The 20,532-nt window shown below is 38.5% G+C and overlaps 1 non-coding gene across 1 annotated transcript; it reads left to right on the top strand.

The window, feature by feature from the left end:
- Positions 1-7,393: 7,393 nt before the first annotated feature.
- LOC148573411 (small nucleolar RNA R71) lies at positions 7,394-7,501 on the top strand. Its single transcript, XR_015906120.1, has one exon. It is a non-coding gene; the product is annotated as a small nucleolar RNA R71 (small nucleolar RNA).
- The last annotated feature ends 13,031 nt before the right edge of the window (positions 7,502-20,532 follow it).

Below are 20,532 nucleotides of genomic sequence, written 5' to 3'. Positions count from 1 at the left end.
GTTCCATGAAGATATCGAAAGATTTGTTTGATTCCACTACAATGACTTCTGGTTGGAGAGGAACTATACCTTGCTAGTAAGTTCACAGCAAATGATATATCGGGTCGTGTGTTATTAACAACATACATTAGTGCTCCAATGGCGCTAAGATATGGTACTTCAGGGCCAAGGATATCTTCATTTTCTTCTTTAGGACGGAATTGATCATTTTCCACATCCAAATATCTTACGATCATTTGGGTACTTAATGGATGTGACTTATCCATATATCGGGTCGTGTGTTATTAGCAACATACATTAGTGCTCCAATGGCGCTAAGATATGGTACTTCAGGGCCAAGGATATCTTCATTTTCTTCTTTAGGACGGAATTGATCATTTTCCACATCCAAATCTTACGATCATTTGGGTACTTAATGGATGTGACTTATCCATATAAAATCTCTTCAAGATATTTTCTGTGTATGTTGTTTAATGATTGAAGATCCTATTTTTTTGTATGCTCGATCTGCAAGCCGAGACAAAATTTAGTTTTTTCAAGATCTTTCATCTCAAACTCTTCTTTTAGAGTTTTTATAATTGTTGGAATCTCTTTACGAGTTCCAATGATATTTAAATCATCAACGTATACAACAATTATAATGGATCCAGATGCATATTTCTTTATAAAAACACACGAGAAATATCATCATTCTTAAATCCATTTTTGGCCAGATACTCAGTAAGACGATTATACCACATTCGTCCAGATTGCTTTAGACCATATAAAGATCTTTGCAATTTGACTAAGTATAACCCTTGTGAATATTCATTGGATGGTTTAGATATCTTTAGTCCTTCGGGGACTTTCATATAGATATCACGATCTAATGAGCTATTGGTGCACGAAATTGTGATGTCCAGGCTCGAACAATCCCTAGTAATGGCTCCAAAGCTTGGTGCTTTGATCTTAATTCATAATTGTCACAACTTCGATACAACTAACCAGCAAGTGCACTGGGTCGTCCAAGTAATACCTTACGTGAGTAAGGGTCGAATCCCACGGAGATTGTTGGTATGAAGCAAGCTATGGTCACCTTGTAAATCTCAGTCAGGCAGATATAAAGTGATAATGGTGTTTTTGAATAAAATAGGGATAGAGATACTTATGTAATTCATTGGTAGGAATTTCAGATAAGCGAATGGAGATGCTTTTCGTTCCTCTGAACCTCTACTTTCCTGCTATCTTCATCCAATCAGTCTCATTCCTTTCCATGGCTGGCTGTATGCAAGGGCATCACCGTTGTCAGTGGCTACATCCCCTCCTCTCAGTGAATAATATGCTCACGCACCCTGTCACGGCACGGCTATTCATCTGTCGGTTCTCGATCATGCTGGAATAGGATTCACCCTCCTTTTGCGTCTGTCACTAACGCCCAGCACTCGCGAGTTTGAAGCTCGTCACAGTCATTCAATCATTGAATCCTACTCGGAATACCACAGACAAGGTTTAGACTTTCCGGATTCTCTTGAATGCCGCCATCATTCTAGCTTACGCCACGAAGATTCTGGTTAGGAGATCTAAGAGATACTCATTCTAGCTTAATTCATGTAGAACAGAAGTGTTTGTCAGGCACGCGTTCCTAAGGGAGAAGGATGATGAGCGTCACACATAATCATCACCTTCATCACGTTCTTGGGTGCGAATGGATATCTTAGAAGCGAAATAAGAAGAATTGAATAGAAAACAGTAGTACTTTGCATTAATCTTTGAGGAACAGCAGAACTCCACACCTTAATCTATGGAGTGTAGAAACTCTACCGTATGAAAATACATAAGTGAAGGTCCAGGCATGGCCGAGATGGCCAGCCCCCAAAACGTGATCACAGGATCAAAATACAATCCAGGATGGTCAAAGACTATAGTAAGAGGTCCTATTTATAATAAACTAGTCACTAGGGTTTACATGAGTAAGTAATTGATGCATAAATCCACTTCCGGGGCCCACTTGGTGTATGTTCGGGCTGAGCTAAAGTGTAGCACGTGCAGAGGCCATTTGTGGAGTTGAACGCCAGTTTCTGTGCCAGTTTGGGCGTTCAACTCTGGTTTTGGATCCTTTTCTGGCGCTGGACACCAGATTTGGGCAGAAGGCTGGCGTTGAACGCCAGTTTACATCGTCAATTCTTGTCCAAAGTATGGACTATTATATATTGCTGGAAAGCCCTGGATGTCTACTTTCCAACGCAATTAGAAGCGCGCCATTTCGAGTTCTGTAGCTCCAGAAAATCCACTTTGAGTGCAGGGAGGTCAGAATCCAGCAGCATCAGCAGTCCTTTTTCAACCTCTGAATCTGATTTCTGCTCAAGTCCCTCAATTTCAGCCAGAAAATACCTGAAATCACAGAAAAACACACAAACTCATAGTAAAGTCCAGAAATGTGAATTTAACATAAAAACTAATGAAAACATCCCTAAAAGTAACTAGATCCTACTAAAAACATACTAAAAACAATGTCAAAAAGCGTATAAATTATCCGCTCATCACAACACCAAACTTAAATTGTTGCTTGTCCCCAAGCAACTGAAAATCAAATAGGATAAAAAGAAGAGAATATACTACAAATTCCAAACTATCAATGAAACAGAGCTTCAATCATATGAGCGGGACTTATAGCTTTTTGCCTCTTGAATAGTTTTGGCATCTCACTTTATCCATTGAGGTTCAGAATGATTGGCATCTATAGGAACTTCAGATTTCGAATAGTGTTATTGACTCTCCTAGTTCAGTATGATGATTCTTGAACACAGCTTCTTTATGAGTCTTGGCCGTGGCCCTAAGCACTTTGTTTTCCAGTATTACCACTGGATACATAAATGCCACAGACACATAATTGGGTGAACCTTTTCAGATTGTGACTTAGCTTTGCTAAAGTCCCCAATTAGAGGTGTCCAGGGTTCTTAAGCACACTCTTTGTTTTTTTGCTTTGGACCTTGACTTTAACCGCTCAGTCTCAAGTTTTCACTTGACACCTACACGCCACAAGCACATGGTTAGGGACAGCTTGGTTTAGCCGCTTAGACCAGGATTTTATTCCTTTAGGCCCTCCTATCCACTGATGCTCAAAGCCTTGGGATCCTTTTTATTTGCCCTTGCCTTTTGGTTTTAAGGGTTATTGGCTTTTTCTGCTTGCTTTTTCTTTTTCTTTCTATTTTTTTTTCTATTTTTTTTTCGCCTCTTTTTTTTTCTTTTTTTTTCTGCAAGCTTTGTTCTTTGCTGCTTTTTCTTGCTTTAAGAATCATTTTTATGATTTTTCAGATTATCAAATAACATGTCTCCTAGTCATCATTCTTTCAAGAGCCAACATATTTAACATTCTTAAACAACAACTTTAAAAGACATATGCACTGTTCAAGCATTCATTCAGAAAACAAGAAGCATTGTCACCACATCAATACAATTAAGCTAAGTTCAAGGATAAATTCGAAACTCATGTACTTCTTGTTCTTTTGAATTAAAACAGTTTTTATTTAAGAGAGGTGATGGATTCATAGGACATTCATAACTTTTAGACATAGTTACTAACTACTAATGATCATGTAATGAAGACATAAACACAGATAAGTACATAACATAGAAAACGAAAAATAGAAGAAATAAGAACAAGGAATGAATCCACCTTAGTGATGGTGGCGTTTCCTTCTTGAGGAACCAATGATGTCCTTGAGCTCTTCCATGTCTCTTCCTTGTCTTTGTTGCTCCTCCCTCATTGCTTTTTGATCTTCTCTTATTTCATGAAGCATGATGGAGTGCTCTTGATGTTCCACCCTTAGTTGTCCCATATTGGAACTCAATTCTTCTAGGGAGGTGTTGATTTGCTCCCAATAGTTTTGTGGAGGAAAGTGCATTTGAGGCATCTCCGGGATCTCATGGTGATGAGCTTCCTGCGCCTCTTGAGCTCCATGAATGGGCTCTCTTGCTTGCTCCATCTTTTTCTTAGTGATGGGCTTCTCTTCCTTAATAGGAATGTCTCCTTCTATGAAAGCTCCAGCTGAGTAACATAGATGGCAAATGAGGTGAGGGAAGGCTAACCTTGCCATAGTGGAGGACTTGTCAGCCACCTTGTAGAGTTCTTGAGATATAATCTCATGAACTTCCACCTCTTCTCCAATCATGATGCTATGGATCATGATGGCCCGGTCTATAGTAACTTCAGACCGGTTGCTAGTGGGAATGATTGAGCATTGAATGAACTCCAACCATCCTCTAGCTATAGGCTTGAGGTCCAATCTTCTTAGTTGAACCGGCTTTCCTTTGGAGTCAACCTTCCATTGAGCTCCTTCTACACATATGTCCATAAGGACTTGGTCCAACCTTTGATCAAAGCTGACTCTCCTTGTGTAGGGGTGTGCGTTCTCTTCCATGTATGGCAAGTTGAACGCCAACCTCACATTTTCCGGACTAAAATCTAAGTATTTCCCCCGAACCATTGTAACATAGTTCTTTGGATCCGGGTTCTTACTTTGATCATGGTTCTTGGTGATCCATGCATTGGCATAGAACTCTTGAACCATTAGGATGCCGACTTGTTGGATGGGATTTGTTAGAACTTCCCAACCTCTTCTTTGAATTTCATGTCGGATCTCCGGATACTCATTTCTTTTGAGTTTAAAAGGGACCTCAGGGATCACCTTCTTCTTGGCCACAACATCATAGAAGTGGTCTTGATGGGCTTTGGAGATGAATCTTTCCATCTCCCATGACTCGGATGTGGAAGCTTTTGTCTTCCCTTTCCCTCTTCTAGAGGATTCTCCGGTCTTGGGTGCCATCAATGATAATGGAAAAACAAAAAAGCTATGCTTTTACCACACCAAACTTAGAATATTGCTCGCCCTCGAGCAATAAACAAAAGAATAGTAGAAGAAGAAGAAGAAATATGGAGAGGGAGAGGGAGATGTGGTTTCGGCCAAGGAGAGTGTAGAGGGGTGTGTTGTGTGAATTTGATGAAGAATGGAGGTCTTTATATAGGGAAGGGAGGGGGGGTTAAGGTTCGGCCATATGGGTGGGTTTGGGTGGGAAATTGGTTTTGAATTTTGAAGGTAGGTGGAGTTTATGAGGTAGGTTTATGGGGAAGAGGAGATGGATGTGAGTGGTGAAGGTTTAGTGGGGAAGAGAGATTGAGGTGATTGGTGAGGGGTTTTTAGGGAAGAGTGTTTATGGGGTTGTGTGAAAGAGAGTGGTGAGAAGAAGTGAGTGGTGGTAGGTGGGGATCCTGTGGGGTCCACAGATCCTGAGGTGTCAAGGCATTTACATCCCTGCACCCATTAGGCATATAAAAATGCCTTTGTACCCAACTCTGGGCGTTCAGCGCCAGGTTGGTGGCCATTTTGGGCGTTCAACGCCCATTTGTGTGCCATTTCTGGCGTTGAACGCCAGAACTATGCCTGTTCTGGCGTTCAGCGCCCAGAAGCTACCCATTTTGGGCGTTCAGCGCTAGAACCATGCTCTGTTCTGGCGCTGAACGCCAGACAGATGCTCCTCCAGGGTGTGATTTTTCTTCTGCTGTTTTTGATTCCGTTTTCAATTTTTATATTTATTTTGTGACTCCACATGATCATGAACCTAAGAAAACATGAAAAACAATAAAAATAAGAATTAGATAAACATTGGGTTGCCTCCCAACAAGCGCTTCTTTAATGTCAATAGCTTGACAGTGAGCTCTCATGGAGCCTCACAGATGTGCAGAGCTTTGTTGAGACTCTCCAACACCAAACTTAGAGTTTGGATATGGGAGTTCAACACCAAACTTAGAGTTTGGTTGTGGCCTCCCAACACCAAACTTAGAGTTTGACTGTGGGGGCTTTGGTTGACTCTGCTTGGAGAGAAGCTTTTTCTGCTTCCTCTCCATGGTTGCAGAGGGAGATCCTTGAGTTGTAAACACAAGGGAGTCCTCATTCCATTGAAGGACTAGTTCACCTCTGTCAACATCAATCACAGCTCTTGCTGTGGCCAGGAAAGGTCTTCCTAGGATGATGGATTCATCCTCTTCCTTTCCAGTATCCAGGACTATGAAATCAGCAGGTATGTAAAGGCCCTCAACCTTTACTAATACATCTTCTACTTGTCCATAAGCCTGTTTTCTTGAGCTGTCTGCCATCTCTAGTGAGATTTTAGCAGCTTGCACCCCATAGATTCCCAGTTTCTCTATTACAGAGAGGGGCATGAGGTTTATACCTGAACCAAGGTCACACAGAGCTTTAAAGATCATGGTGCCTATGGTACAAGGTAATATGAACTTTCCAGGATCCTGTCTCTTCTGAGGCAATGTCAGTTGATCCAGATCACTTAGTTCATTGATGAACAAGGGAGGTTCAACTTCCCAAGCATCAATGCCAAATAATTTGGCATTCAGCTTCATGATTGCACCAAGAAACTTGGCAGTTTGCTCTTCAGTAACATCCTCATTCTCTTCAGAAGAGGAATACTCATCAGAGCTCATGAAGGGCATAAGGAGGTTCAATGGGATCTCTATGGTCTCTAGATGAGCCTCAGAGTCTTTTGATTCCTCAGAGGGAAGCTCCTTATTGATCACTGGACGTCCCAGGAGGTCTTCCTCCTTGGGATTCACGTCCTCTCCTCTCCTCACAGGTTCGGCCATGGCGCTTATGTCAATGGCCTTGCACTCTCCTTTTGGGTTCTCTTCTGTATTGCTTGGGAGAGTACTGGGAGGGATTTCAGTGATCCTTTTACTCAGCTGGCCCACTTGTGCTTCCAGATTTCTAATGGAAGACCTTGTTTCATTCATGAAACTTACAGTGGCCTTAGATAGATCAGAGACTAGATTTGCTAAATTAGAAGCATTTTGTTCAGAGTTCTCTGTCTGTTGCTGAGTTGATGATGGAAAAGGCTTGCTATTGCTAAACCTGGTTCTTCCACCATTATTAAAGCCTTGTTGGGGCTTTTGATCCTTCCATGAGAAATTTGGATGATTTCTCCATGTTGAGTTATAGGTGTTTCCATAAGGTTCACCTAAGTAATTTACCTCTGCTATTGCAGGGTTCTCAGGATCATAGGCTTCTTCTTCAGAAGATGCCTCTTGAATACTGTTGGATGCAGCTTGCATTCCATGCAGACTCTGAGAGATCATATTGACTTGCTGAGTCAATATTTTGTTCTGAGCCAATATGGCATTCAGAGTATCAACCTCAAGAACTCCCTTCTTCATAGGCGTCCCATTACTCACAGGATTCCTTTCAGAAGTGTACATGAACTGGTTATTAGCAACCATGTCAATGAGTTCTTGAGCTTCTGCAGGCGTTTTCTTTAGGTGAATGGATCCACCTGCAGAAGTGTCCAATGACATCTTAGATAACTCAGACAGACCATCATAGAATATATCCAGGATGGTCCATTCTGAAAGCATGTCAGAAGGACACTTTTTGGTCAACTGTTTGTATCTTTCCCAAGCTTCATAGAGGGATTCACCTTCTTTCTGCCTGAAGGTTTGAACATCAGCTCTAAGCTTGCTCAGCTTTTGAGGAGGAAAGTACTTGGCTAAGAAAGCCGTGACCAGCTTATCCCAAGAGTTCAGGCTGTCTTTAGGTTGAGAATCCAACCATAATCTAGCTCTGTCTCTTACAGCAAAAGGGAAAAGCATGAGCCTGTAGACTTCAGGATCTACTCCATTAATCTTAACAGTATCACATATCTGCAAGAATTCAGTTAAGAACTGAAAAGGATCTTCAGATGAAAGTCCATGAAACTTGCAATTCTGCTGCATCAGAGAAACTAATTGAGGTTTCAGCTCAAAATTGTTTGCTCCAATGGCAGGAATGGAGATGCTTCTTCCATGTAAATTGGAATTAGGTGCAGTAAAGTCACCAAGCATCTTCCTTACATTATTATTATTTTCGGCTGCCATCTCCTTTTCCTGTTCGAAAATTTCTGAAAGGGTATCTCTGGATTGTTGTATTTTAGCTTTTCTTAATTTTCTCTTCAGAGTCCTTTCAGGTTCTGGATCTGCTTCCACAAGAATGTTCTTATCCTTGCTCCTGCTCATATGACAAAGAAGAAGGCACAGAAAAATAATAATAATAATAGAGATCCTTTATACCACAGTATAGGGATCCCTTTGTGAGTGGAAGAAAAGAGGGAGAGACAAAGAATGTGATGTAAAGGAAGAAGCACAACTGTACGAATGGAAGAGATGTGAGATGAGATGTTAGGATATGAATGAATAAATAGAATAGGATGGAGAAGGTATAATTTTCGAAAATTATTTTGAAGAAGAGTTAGTGATTTTTGAAAATAGTTTTTGAAAAAGTTTAGTCTTTTTTTTCGAAATTTTTTTTTTAAAATTAAAAATAAAAATAAGATTAATTAGTTAATTAAAAATAAATTTTTGAAAAAGAGGGAAGGTATTTTCGAAAATTAGAGAGAGGGAGTTAGTTAGGTAGTTTTGAAAAAGTTAAGAAACAAACAAAAAGTTAGTTAGTTAGTTGAAACAAATTTTGAAAAGATAAGAAGTTAGGAAGTTAGAAAAGATATTTTGAAAAGATATTTTTGAAAAAGATAAGATAAGAAGATATTTTTGAAAAGATATGATAGAAATTAGTTTTGAAAAAGATTTGATTTTTAAAATCACAATTAATGACTTGATTCACAAGAAATCACAAGATATGATTCTAGAACTTAAAGTTTGAATCTTTCTTAACAAGCAAGTAACAAACTTCAAATTTTTGAATCAAAACATTAATTGATTATGTTATTTTCGAAAATTATGATATAAAATAAGAAAAAGGTTTTTGAAAATTATTTTTTTGGAATTTTCGAAAATAACCATGAATTTTGAAAAAGATTTGAATTTTGAAAAAGATTTTGAAAAAGATAAGATTTTCAAATTGAAAATTTGATTTGACTCATAAGAAACAACTTGATTTTAAAAATTTTTGAAAAAGTCAATCCAAATTTTCGAATTTGATGAGAGAAAAAGGGAAAGATATTTTTTTGATTTTTTTGAATTTTTATTAAAAACATGAAAATTATGCAATGCATGAAATTTTTTTAGATCAAAACAATGAATGCATGCAAGAATGCTATGAATGTCAAGATGAACACCAAGAACACTATGAATGTCAAGATGAACATCATAGACACGTTTTTGAAAAATTTTTAATGCAAAGAAAACATGCAAGACACCAAACTTAGAATTCTTTAATGCTTAGACACTAAGAATTCAAGAATGCATATGAAAAACAAGAAAAGACACAAAACAAAAAATCATCAAGATCAAACAAGAATACTTACCAAGAACAACTTGAAGATCATGAAGAACACTATGAATGCATGATATTTTCGAAAAAAAAATGCAAGATGCATATGCAAGTGACACCAAACTTATGATATGACTCAAGACTCAAACAAGAAACAGAAAATATTTTTGATTTTTTATTATTTTCTAATTTTTTTGGATTTTTATTTTATATTTTTCGAAAATAGTCTTGAAAAAGAAAAATAAGGATTCCAAAATTTTTTAGTATGAATTCCAGGAATCTTGCCATGTTAGTCTAAAGCTTCAGTCCAGGAATTAGACATGGCTCACTAGCCAGCCAAGCTTTCAATGAAAGCTCCAGTCCAAAACACTAGACATGGCCAATGGCCAGCCAAGCTTCAGCAAACATATGAATGTAATTCATTCAATTTTAATCCAAAACCTCAGTCCAAAAGAATTTAGACATGGCTTTACAGCCAGCCAGGCTTTAGCATGCTTCATGAAACACTAGAATTCATTCTTAAAAATTCTGAAGCCATAGAATAATTTATTTTTGAAAACATTTTTTTTTATTTTTTTCGAAAACAGATGAGAGAATTTTTAAAAGATTTTTGAAAAATTTTTGAAAAGAAAATAAAAAGAAAATTACCTAATCTGAGCAACAAGATGAACCGTCAGTTGTCAAAACACGAACAATCCCCGGCAACGGCGCCAAAAACTTGGTGCACAAAATTGTGATGTCCAGGCTCGAACAATCCCTAGTAATGGCTCCAAAGCTTGGTGCTTTGATCTTAATTCATAATTGTCACAACTTCGATACAACTAACCAGCAAGTGCACTGGGTCGTCCAAGTAATACCTTACGTGAGTAAGGGTCGAATCCCACGGAGATTGTTGGTATGAAGCAAGCTATGGTCACCTTGTAAATCTCAGTCAGGCAGATATAAAGTGATAATGGTGTTTTCGAATAAAATAGGGATAGAGATACTTATGTAATTCATTGGTAGGAATTTCAGATAAGCGAATGGAGATGCTTTTCGTTCCTCTGAACCTCTGCTTTCCTGCTATCTTCATCCAATCAGTCTCATTCCTTTCCATGGCTGGCTGTATGCAAGGGCATCACCGTTGTCAGTGGCTACATCCCCTCCTCTCAGTGAATAATATGCTCACGCACCCTGTCACGGCACGGCTATTCATCTGTCGGTTCTCGATCATGCTGGAATAGGATTCACCCTCCTTTTGCGTCTGTCACTAACGCCCAGCACTCGCGAGTTTGAAGCTCGTCACAGTCATTCAATCATTGAATCCTACTCGGAATACCACAGACAAGGTTTAGACTTTCCGGATTCTCTTGAATGCCGCCATCATTCTAGCTTACGCCACGAAGATTCTGGTTAGGAGATCTAAGAGATACTCATTCTAGCTTAATTCATGTAGAACAGAAGTGTTTGTCAGGCACGCGTTCCTAAGGGAGAAGGATGATGAGCGTCACACATAATCATCACCTTCATCACGTTCTTGGGTGCGAATGGATATCTTAGAAGCGAAATAAGAAGAATTGAATAGAAAACAGTAGTACTTTGCATTAATCTTTGAGGAACAGCAGAGCTCCACACCTTAATCTATGGAGTGTAGAAACTCTACCGTATGAAAATACATAAGTGAAGGTCCAGGCATGGCCGAGATGGCCAGCCCCCAAAACGTGATCACAGGATCAAAATACAATCCAGGATGGTCGAAGACTATAGTAAGAGGTCCTATTTATAATAAACTAGTCACTAGGGTTTACATGAGTAAGTAATTGATGCATAAATCCACTTCCGGGGCCCACTTGGTGTATGTTCGGGCTGAGCTGAAGTGTAGCACGTGCAGAGGCCATTTGTGGAGTTGAACGCCAGTTTCTGTGCCAGTTTGGGCGTTCAACTCTGGTTTTGGATCCTTTTCTGGCGCTGGACGCCAGATTTGGGCAGAAGGCTGGCGTTGAACGCCAGTTTACATCGTCAATTCTTGGCCAAAGTATGGACTATTATATATTTCTGGAAAGCCCTGGATGTCTACTTTCCAACGCAATTGGAAGCGCGCCATTTCGAGTTCTGTAGCTCCAGAAAATCCACTTTGAGTGCAGGGAGGTCAGAATCCAGCAGCATCAGCAGTCCTTTTTCAACCTCTGAATCTGATTTCTGCTCAAGTCCCTCAATTTCAGCCAGAAAATACCTGAAATCATAGAAAAACACACAAACTCATAGTAAAGTCCAGAAATGTGAATTTAACATAAAAACTAATGAAAACATCCCTAAAAGTAACTAGATCCTACTAAAAACATACTAAAAACAATGTCAAAAAGCGTATAAATTATCCGCTCATCAGCTATATAAGTAGGTTGTTACCACATCCATTATATGCATATGTAGTTTATGATATGCGGATAAACTGACCAAATAACGCAATATTATTGCATCCACTATAGGGGAATATGTTTCTTCAAAAGATTATACATTTACAAAGAATAGCAAATGAATTCCCTGATGCATTTTCTGATACAAAGAGGATAACCAAATCTTATATACCAGCAGAAAATGCCCCAATTCGAATTGATGTCCCAGTCGGACTGGTAGACAGAATTGAACTCCGCACAACTTAACCGGCAAGTGCATCGGGTCATCCAAGTAATACCTCAGGTGAGTGAGGGTCGATCCCACGGAGATTGTCGGATTGAGCAAGCAATGGCTATCTTGTAAATCTTAGTCAGGCGATTAGAAAAGATGGTTGTTTGTTTAAAAGCATAAATGAAATAGTAAGAACGAGATACCAGATTAGTGCAAAAGCAATGATGGATAATTAGTTAAGGCTTCGGAGATGCGTATTCTTTCCAGATTAACTTTTCTTACTGTCTACTTCAACAATGAACGATTCATTCAATGGAAACCGTAATTTACTAACTCATGTAGCTTCCTCATCAAGTTAGTCTCTTCTAAACCATAGCAGTCCACCATATTCGAGCACTCATCAAGTTAACTCATGGCTTCCCAATAGTCGAAGGTGAAGACCTAAGCAATCCACTCTCTTTCGCGATCCTACTTAAAATGCCACAGACAAGGTCGGATCTTCTGGATCAGGGAATGCTGCTTCTCATACTCTAGCCTTGACACCACAGAAACCTCAGTAACCCACGGTCAACGGGATTATATGTCACATATCCAAAGTTGCCCAGGCACGCTCTTGGAATCCGCAGTGCATTTTCTAACTTGTGATTCAATGCTATCCGGGCAGGACTCACACGGAACCCATGTAGAACAAGGATGATTGTCACAGGTCATCCTCAATTCATGATATGAATAACGAAAATGCACAAGAGAATGGAATCAAACGTGTATTGAAATAGAACAGTAATATTATTAATCCATGAGAATCAGCAGAGCTCCTAACCCTAACTTAGGAGGTTTAGTTCTCATGCTTTTACAAAAAAATAGTGTAATGTTCGAATGGGGGAGGAAAGATCTTAAACATGGTGATCTCTTCCTTAAATACTAATCTAATAACTAAGGATTACAGAGATAAGGTAGACTAGGTTGATAGTGCAAAAATCCACATCTTGGGCCCACTTGGTATGTGTTTGAACTGAGCTTGGGGTGACTCCACGAGTTGGTACTCCCTTTTGGGCGTTGGACGCCCACTTTGCTCCCTTTTGGGCGTCCAACGCCAGAAATTTGGATGGTAGCTGGCGTTGAACGCCAGTTTTGGACCTTCAATTCCAGAGATAAGTATGGACTATTATATATGGATGGAAAGCCCTGGATGTTAGATTTTCAATACCATTGAGAGTGCGCCATTTGGACTTCTGTAGCTCCAGAAATTTTCCGTCAAGTGCATGGAGGTCAGAATCCGACAGCATCTGCATTCCTTTCTCTGTCTCTGAATCAGACTTTTCCAAAACTCCTCAATTTCAGTCAGAATTTACCTGAAATCATCATAAAACACAACAACTCAAAGTAGAATCCAAAAATGTAAAATTTTCACTAAAACCTATGAAAACATAATAAAACTTGAACAATACATAACTAAAATGATATGAAAAAGATGCCAAAAAGCGTATAAAATATCCGCTCATCAGAACACCAAACTTAAACTGTTGCTTATCCCCAAGCAACCAAAAACAAAGTAGGATCAAAAAGAAGAGAAGGATACAATAAATCTCAGAGGTTTTCAATGAAGCTCAGTTCCAATTGATGAGCGGGGCTTGTAACTATTCACTTCTAAATAGTTTTGGCATCTCACTATCCTTTGAAGCTCAGAAGTGTTGATGTCTTTAAGAATTCAGAATCCGGATGATATTATTGACTTTCTTAGTTTATTTCTTTTTTATTCTTAAACACAGCTTCTTTTAGAGGCTGGCCGTGACCCTAAGTGCTTTGTTTTTCAGTATTACCACCGGATACATAAATGCCACAGACACTTAACTGGGTGAACCCCTTAGGATTGTGATTCAGCTTTGCTAGAATCTCCAGCCAGTGGTGTCCAGAGTTCTTAGCCACACTCTTTTGCTTTTGGAATCACGACTTTAACTGCTCAGTCTCAAGCTTTTCACTTGACACCTTCACACTACAAGCATATTAGTTAGGGGGAGGAGCTCATTTGAACTTTTTAGGCCAAGATTTTGTTTCTTTTAGGCCCTCTTAACCATTGATTCTCAAAGCCTTGGACCCCTTGCTCTTGCCTTTTGGTTTAAAGAGTGATGAGCGGATAATTTATACCCTTTTTGGCATTGTTTTTAGGTAGTTTTTAGTATGTTTTAGTTACTTTTTATTATATTTTTATTAGTTTTTATGAAAAAATCACATTTCTGGACTTTACGATGAGTTTTTGTGTTTTTCTGTAATTTCAGGTATTTTTTGGCTGAAATTTAGGGACCTGAGCAAAAATCTGATTCAGAGGCTGAGAAAGGACTGCAGATGCTGTTGGATTCTGACTCTCCTGCACTCAAAGTGGATTTTCTGGAGCTACAGAAGCCCAATTGGCACGCTCTTAATTGCGTTGGAAAGTAGACATCTTGGGCTTTCCAGAAATATATAATATTCTATACTTTGCCCGAGATTTGATTGCCCAACTTGGCATTAAACGCCAGCTAGAGACCCTTTTTTGGCGTAAAACGCCAGAACTGGCACCAGAACTGGAGTTAAACGCCCAAACTGGCACCCAAGCTGGCGTTTAACTCCAAGAATGGCCTATGCACATGAAAGATTCAATGCTTAGCCCAGGCACACACCAAGTGGGCTCCGGAAGTGGATTTCTATACTATCTGCACTTAGTTACTCATTTTTGTAAACCTAAGTTACTAGTTTAGTATAAAAACTACTTTTAGAGATTTATTTTGTAACTCATGACATTTTACATCTCATATTGTATTTTCTACACCATGAGTCTCTAAACCCCAGAGGTGGGGGTGAGGAGCTCTGCTGTGCCTCAATGGATTAATGCAATTACTATTGTTTCCTATTCAATCACGCTTGATTCTGTTCTAAGATACTCACTCGTCCTTCAACATAGAGAATATGATGATCCGTGACACTCATAATCATTCTCAAACTTATGAACGCGTGCTTGACAACCACTCCCGTTCTACCTGAGCTCAACGTAGTCATTGGGCGACAGCTTGAGTGCGTATCTCTTAGGTCTCTAATCCACGGACCGAGTCCGTGGGATTAGAACCTTCGTGGTAGAGGCTAGAACCAATTGGCAGCATTCCTGAGATCCGGAAAGTCTAAACCTTGTCTGCGGTATTCCGAGTAGGATCTGGAACGGGATGTGACGAGCTTCAAACTCACGAATGTTGGGCACAGTGACAGTGTACAAAAGGATAGAGAGATCCTATTCTGACACAAGTGAGAACCGACAGATGATTAGCCGTGCGGTAGTTGTACCTGGTATTTTTCATCCGAGACGAGAGATCCGACAGTTGATTAGCCGTAGAGAAACCGTGCCTGGTATTTTTTTATCCGAGAGGACGGATGGTAGCCATTGACAACGGTGATCCACCAACATACAGCTTGCCATTGAAGGAAGCCATGCGTGTTTGGAGAAGACAGTAGGAAAGTAGAGATTCAGACGACAGAGCATCTCTGGAACCTCAACCTGTTCCTCATTACTGGATCACAAGTACCATTTATTTCATGTTATTTACTTTTCATAAACAAAATCATTTTTATCATTAATCTCCTGACTAAGAATTACAAGATAACCATAGCTTGCTTCAAGCCGACAATCTCCGTGGGATCGACCCTTACTCATGTAAGGTATTACTTGGACGACCCAGTGCACTTGCTGGTTAGTTGTGCGGAGTTGTGAAAAGTGTAATCACAATTTCGTGCACCAAGTTTTTTGCGCCGTTGCTGGGGATTGTTCGAGTTTGGACAACTGACGGTTCATCTTGTTGCTTAGATTAGTAAAAATTTATCTTTTTTGGTTTAGAGTCACTAAATTTGAGTCTTTTATTTTCTTTTCAAAAATTTTATTTCTCTTTATTAATCTTTAATTTTTCTTTGAGTTTTTTGTTTGAGTTTAGTTTCATGTTTTAAGTTTGGTATCAATTGCATGTTTTTATTTTTCTTCATATTTTTAATTACATATTCTTAGTTCTTTCTTGATCTTCAAATTGTTCTTGATAATTTTTCTTATTTGATCTTTAAATTTTTTTGTTTGGTGTCTTTTGTTGTTTTTCTTCTACATTTTTGAATTATTATTGTCCAAAAGTATAAAAATTTTTAAGTTTGGTGTTTTTTGTGTCCTTATTTCCTTAAAAAAATTTAAAATTTGTTCTTGGTGTTCATCTTGATCTTCAAAGTGTTCTTGGTGTTCATCTTGACATTCAAAATTTTCTTGTTTGTTTTCTTTGTTTTGATCTAAAAATTCTAAGTTTGGTGTAATTTTATTATTTTTCTCTTTCCTCATTAAATTCAAAAAAATATCTTTTCTCTTTATTTTAATTAAATTTTCGAAATTTACATAAAAAATTTTTTCAGATTTTTCTTTTAAAATTTTTATCTTATCTTATCTTAGTTTTAAATTTCAAAATTCAAATCTTTTTCAAAAATCATATCTTTTTCAAAATCTTATCTTATCTTATTTCAAATTCAAATTTTAAATTTCAATTAAATTCCAAAATTCAAAATTCAAATTTCAAAATTTAAATTTAAAATTTTAAAAATCAAACCTTTTCAAAATTTATATCTTTTTCAAATCTTTATCTTATATTGTTGACTTTTTCAAAATTCAAAATTCAAAATTTAAAATTTAAATTTCAAATTTCAAATTTCAAATTTCAAAATTTAATTTTCAAATTTAAAATTTAAATTTCAAAACTTTTTAATTTAAAAACTTATCTTCTCTTAAATTCCTTATCCTCTCTTGCCTAACTTATCTTATCTTTTCTTTTATTTATTTTCTTACAAGTATCTTTAATTTTAAGACATATCTTTTTTAAAACTTCCTAACCACTTTCTTTCTCTTCATTTTCGAAAATTACACTCAAAATTTTTCAAATCTTTTTAATTAATTAATTATTTTAGTTTTCAATTTTATTTTATTTCTTTTCTTTTAATTTTCGAAACTTATACCATTTTTCCCATTTACTTTATTTTAGTTTCTTTAATTTCAAATTAGCATTAAATAAATAAAATAAAAACAAAAATATTTTAATTTTTCTTTTATTCTATTTTTATTTTTCAAAACATAATCCTTCTTCCATTACTAGTGCTCTATATCCAGACATAGAGACACACATCTTTTTATTTCTTTGTTAACTGTGTATACAAAAACAAGAGAGGTTCATTATGGACTCAAGTGGAACTGAACAGTCCAGAAGGACTCTGGGGTCATATGCTAACCCCACTACTGCTTCTTATGGGAGTAGTATCTGTATACCCCCCATCAGAGCCAGCAGTTTTGAGCTAAACCCTCAGCTCAATATCATGGTGCAGCAAAATTGCCAGTGTATACTGAGTTTTTGGCACAATTCTTGCAAATTGCTGGCACAGTACGTGATAAGGAAGTAGATCAGGATGTCTACAGATTATTACTGGTTTTTATTTGCTGTAAAAGATCAAGCTAAGAGGTGGCTAAATAACCAACCCACAGCAAGCATAAAAACATGGAAACAGTTATCAGACAAATTCCTGAATCAATATTTTCCTCCAAAAAGGATGACATAGCTAAGGCTGGACATCCAAGGCTTTAAACAAGAGGATAATGAATCTCTTTATAATGCCTGGGAGAGGTACAGAGAGATGCTAAGAAAATGCCCATCTGAAATGTTTTCAGAATGGGTGCAGTTAGACATTTTTTACTATGGGCTTACAGAAAAGGCCCAGATGTCTCTAGACCACTCAGAGAGATCTTAAGTCATAAGAAGGATTGGAGAGAAACTAAAAAAGTTTTCCTCATTGAATAATGCAGTACAGTCATTCTGAAAAGCTTACTAGAGAAGCTTAAAGATCCCAGAAGCTTTATGATACCATGCACATTAGAGGGTGCTTGTACCAAGACAGCTCTATGTGATCTTGGGGCAAGTATCAACCTAATACCTGCATCCACTATCAAAAATCTTGGTTTGACTGATAAAGTTAAACCAACCCGGATATGCCTCCAACTTGCTGATGGCTCCATTAAGATTCCATCAGGCGTAATTGAGGACATGATTGTCAAGGTTGGGCCATTTACCTTTCCCACTGACTTTGTAGTGCTGGAAATGGAGGAGCACAAGAGTGCAACTCTCATTCTAGGAAGACCTTTTCTAGCAACTGGATGAACCCTCATTGACGTCCAAAAAGGGGAGATAACCCTGAGAGTCAATGAGGATGAGTTTAAGTTGAATGTTGTCAAAGTTATGCAGCATCCAGACACATCAAAGGACTGCATGAGCGCTGATATTATTGACTCCCTGGTGGAAGAGGTCAATATGACTGAGAGTCTCGAATCAGAGCTAGAGAACATTTTTAAAGATGTTTCAGCCTGATCTGGAGGAACCAGAGAAAACAGAAGAAGCTCTGAAAACTCCTCAGGAAGAGGAGAAGCCTCCTAAACCCGAGCTCAAACTACTACCACCATCCCTGAAATATACATTTATGGAAGAAGATGACACTTTTTCGGTTATCATAAGCTCTGCTTTAAAGCCACAGGAAGAAAAAGCACTAATTCAGGTGCTAAGAACACACAAGACAGCTCTTGGGTGGTCCATAAGTGATCTCAAGGGCATTAGCCCAGCCGGATACATGCACAAGATCCTATTGGAGGATGATGCTAAGCGAGTGGTTCAACCACAGAGGCGGCTGAATCCAGCCATGAAGGAGGTGGTGCAGAAAGAGGTCACTAAGTTACTAGAGGTTGGGATTATTTATTCTATTTCTGATAGCCCCTGGGTGAGCCTTATCCAAGTTGTCCCCAAGAAGGGAGGTATGAAAGTGGTTCATAATGAAAAGAATGAACTGGTTCCTACAAGAACAGTTACAGGGTGGCGTATGTGTATTGACTATAAAAGGCTCAATACAGCCACCAGAAAGGATCATTTTCTTTTACCATTCATAGACCATATGCTAGAGAGACTGGTAGGCCATGAATACTACTGCTTTTTGGATGGTTATTCAGGTTACAACTAAATTGCAGTAAATCCTCAAGACCAAGAGAAAACAGCATTCACATGTCCATTTGGAGTATTTACCTACAGAAGGATGCCATTTGGTCTGTGCAATGCACCTGCAACCTTTCAGAGGTGCATGCTCTCTATCTTCTCTGATATGGTAGAGAAATTTTTGGAAGTCTTCATGGATGACTTCTCAGTATTTGGAGACTCATTCAGCTCCTGTCTTGACCATCTAGCATTTGTTCTGAAAAGGTGCCAAGAGACTAACCTGGTTTTAAACTGGGAGAAATGTCACTTTATGGTGACTGAAGGAATTGTCCTTGGGCACAAAATTTCAAACAAGGAAATAGAGGTGGATCAAGCTAAGGTAGAAGTAATTGAAAAATTACCACCACCTGCCAATGTTAAGGCAATCAGAAGCTTTCTGGGACATGCAGGATTCTATAGGAGGTTTATAAAGGATTTTTCAAAAATTACAAAACCTCTGAGCAATCTGCTAGCTACTGATACACCATTTGTCTTTGACACAGAGTGTTTGCAGGCGTTTGAGACTCTGAAAGCTAAGCTGGTCACAGCATCAGTCATTTCTGCACCAGACTGGACATTACCATTTGAACTAATATGTGATGCCAGTGACCATGCCATTGGTGCAGTATTGGGACAGAGGCATGACAAGCTTCTACATGTCATTTATTATGCTAGCTGTGTTTTAAATGACGCACAGAGGAATTACACAACCACAGAAAAGGAGTTGCTTGCAGTGGTTTATGCCATTGATAAGTTCAGATCTTATTTAGTAGGATCAAAGGTGATTGTGTACACTGAGCATGATGCTCTAAAATATTTCCTCACAAAGCAGGATTCAAAACCCAGACTCATAAGATGGGTGTTGCTTTTGCAAGAGTTTGATATAGAAATAAGAGACAGAAAAGGGATAGAGAACCAAGTAGCTGATCACTTGTCCCGGATAGAACCAGTAGCAGGAGCGTCCCTCCCTCCTATTGAGATCTCTGAAACCTTTCCGGATGAACAACTCTTTGCCATTCAGGAAATACCATGGTTTGCAGACATTGCAAACTATAAAGCTGTGAGATTCATACCCAAAGTAAGCAGCAAACAAAAAAATTGGTTTCTGATGCAAAGTACTACCTGTGGGATGAACCATATCTCTTTAAGAAATGTGTAAACAGAATAATCCGTAGATGTGTACCTAGAGAAGAGGCACAGAAGATCCTATGACATTGCCATGGATCACAATATGGAGGATATTTCGGAGGTGAGCGAACATCCACAAAGGTTCTCCAATGTGGCTTCTACTGGCCTACTCTCTATAGAGACTCTCGAGAGTTTGTACGTAACTGTGACAATTGCCAGAGAGCTGGTAATCTGCCTCACGGTTATGCCATGCCTCAGCAAGGGATCTTAGAGATTGAGTTATTTGATGTATGGGGTATTGACTTCATGGGGCCTTTTCCACCATCATATTCAAACACTTATATTCTGGTGGCAGTAGACTATGTATCTAAATGGGTAGAGGCAATTGCAACACCCACTAATGATACTAAGACAGTGATGAAGTTCCTCCAGAAGCATATCTTTAACAGGTTCGGTGTCCCTAGGGTACTGATCAGTGATGGAGGCACTCATTTCTGCAA

The sequence above is a fragment of the Arachis ipaensis genome, chromosome B2, assembly GCF_059453495.1.
Source record: "Arachis ipaensis isolate K30076 ecotype BB chromosome B2, ASM5945349v1, whole genome shotgun sequence".
Lineage (NCBI taxonomy): Eukaryota > Viridiplantae > Streptophyta > Magnoliopsida > Fabales > Fabaceae > Arachis > Arachis ipaensis.
This window is presented reverse-complemented; position numbering and strand designations above follow the sequence as displayed.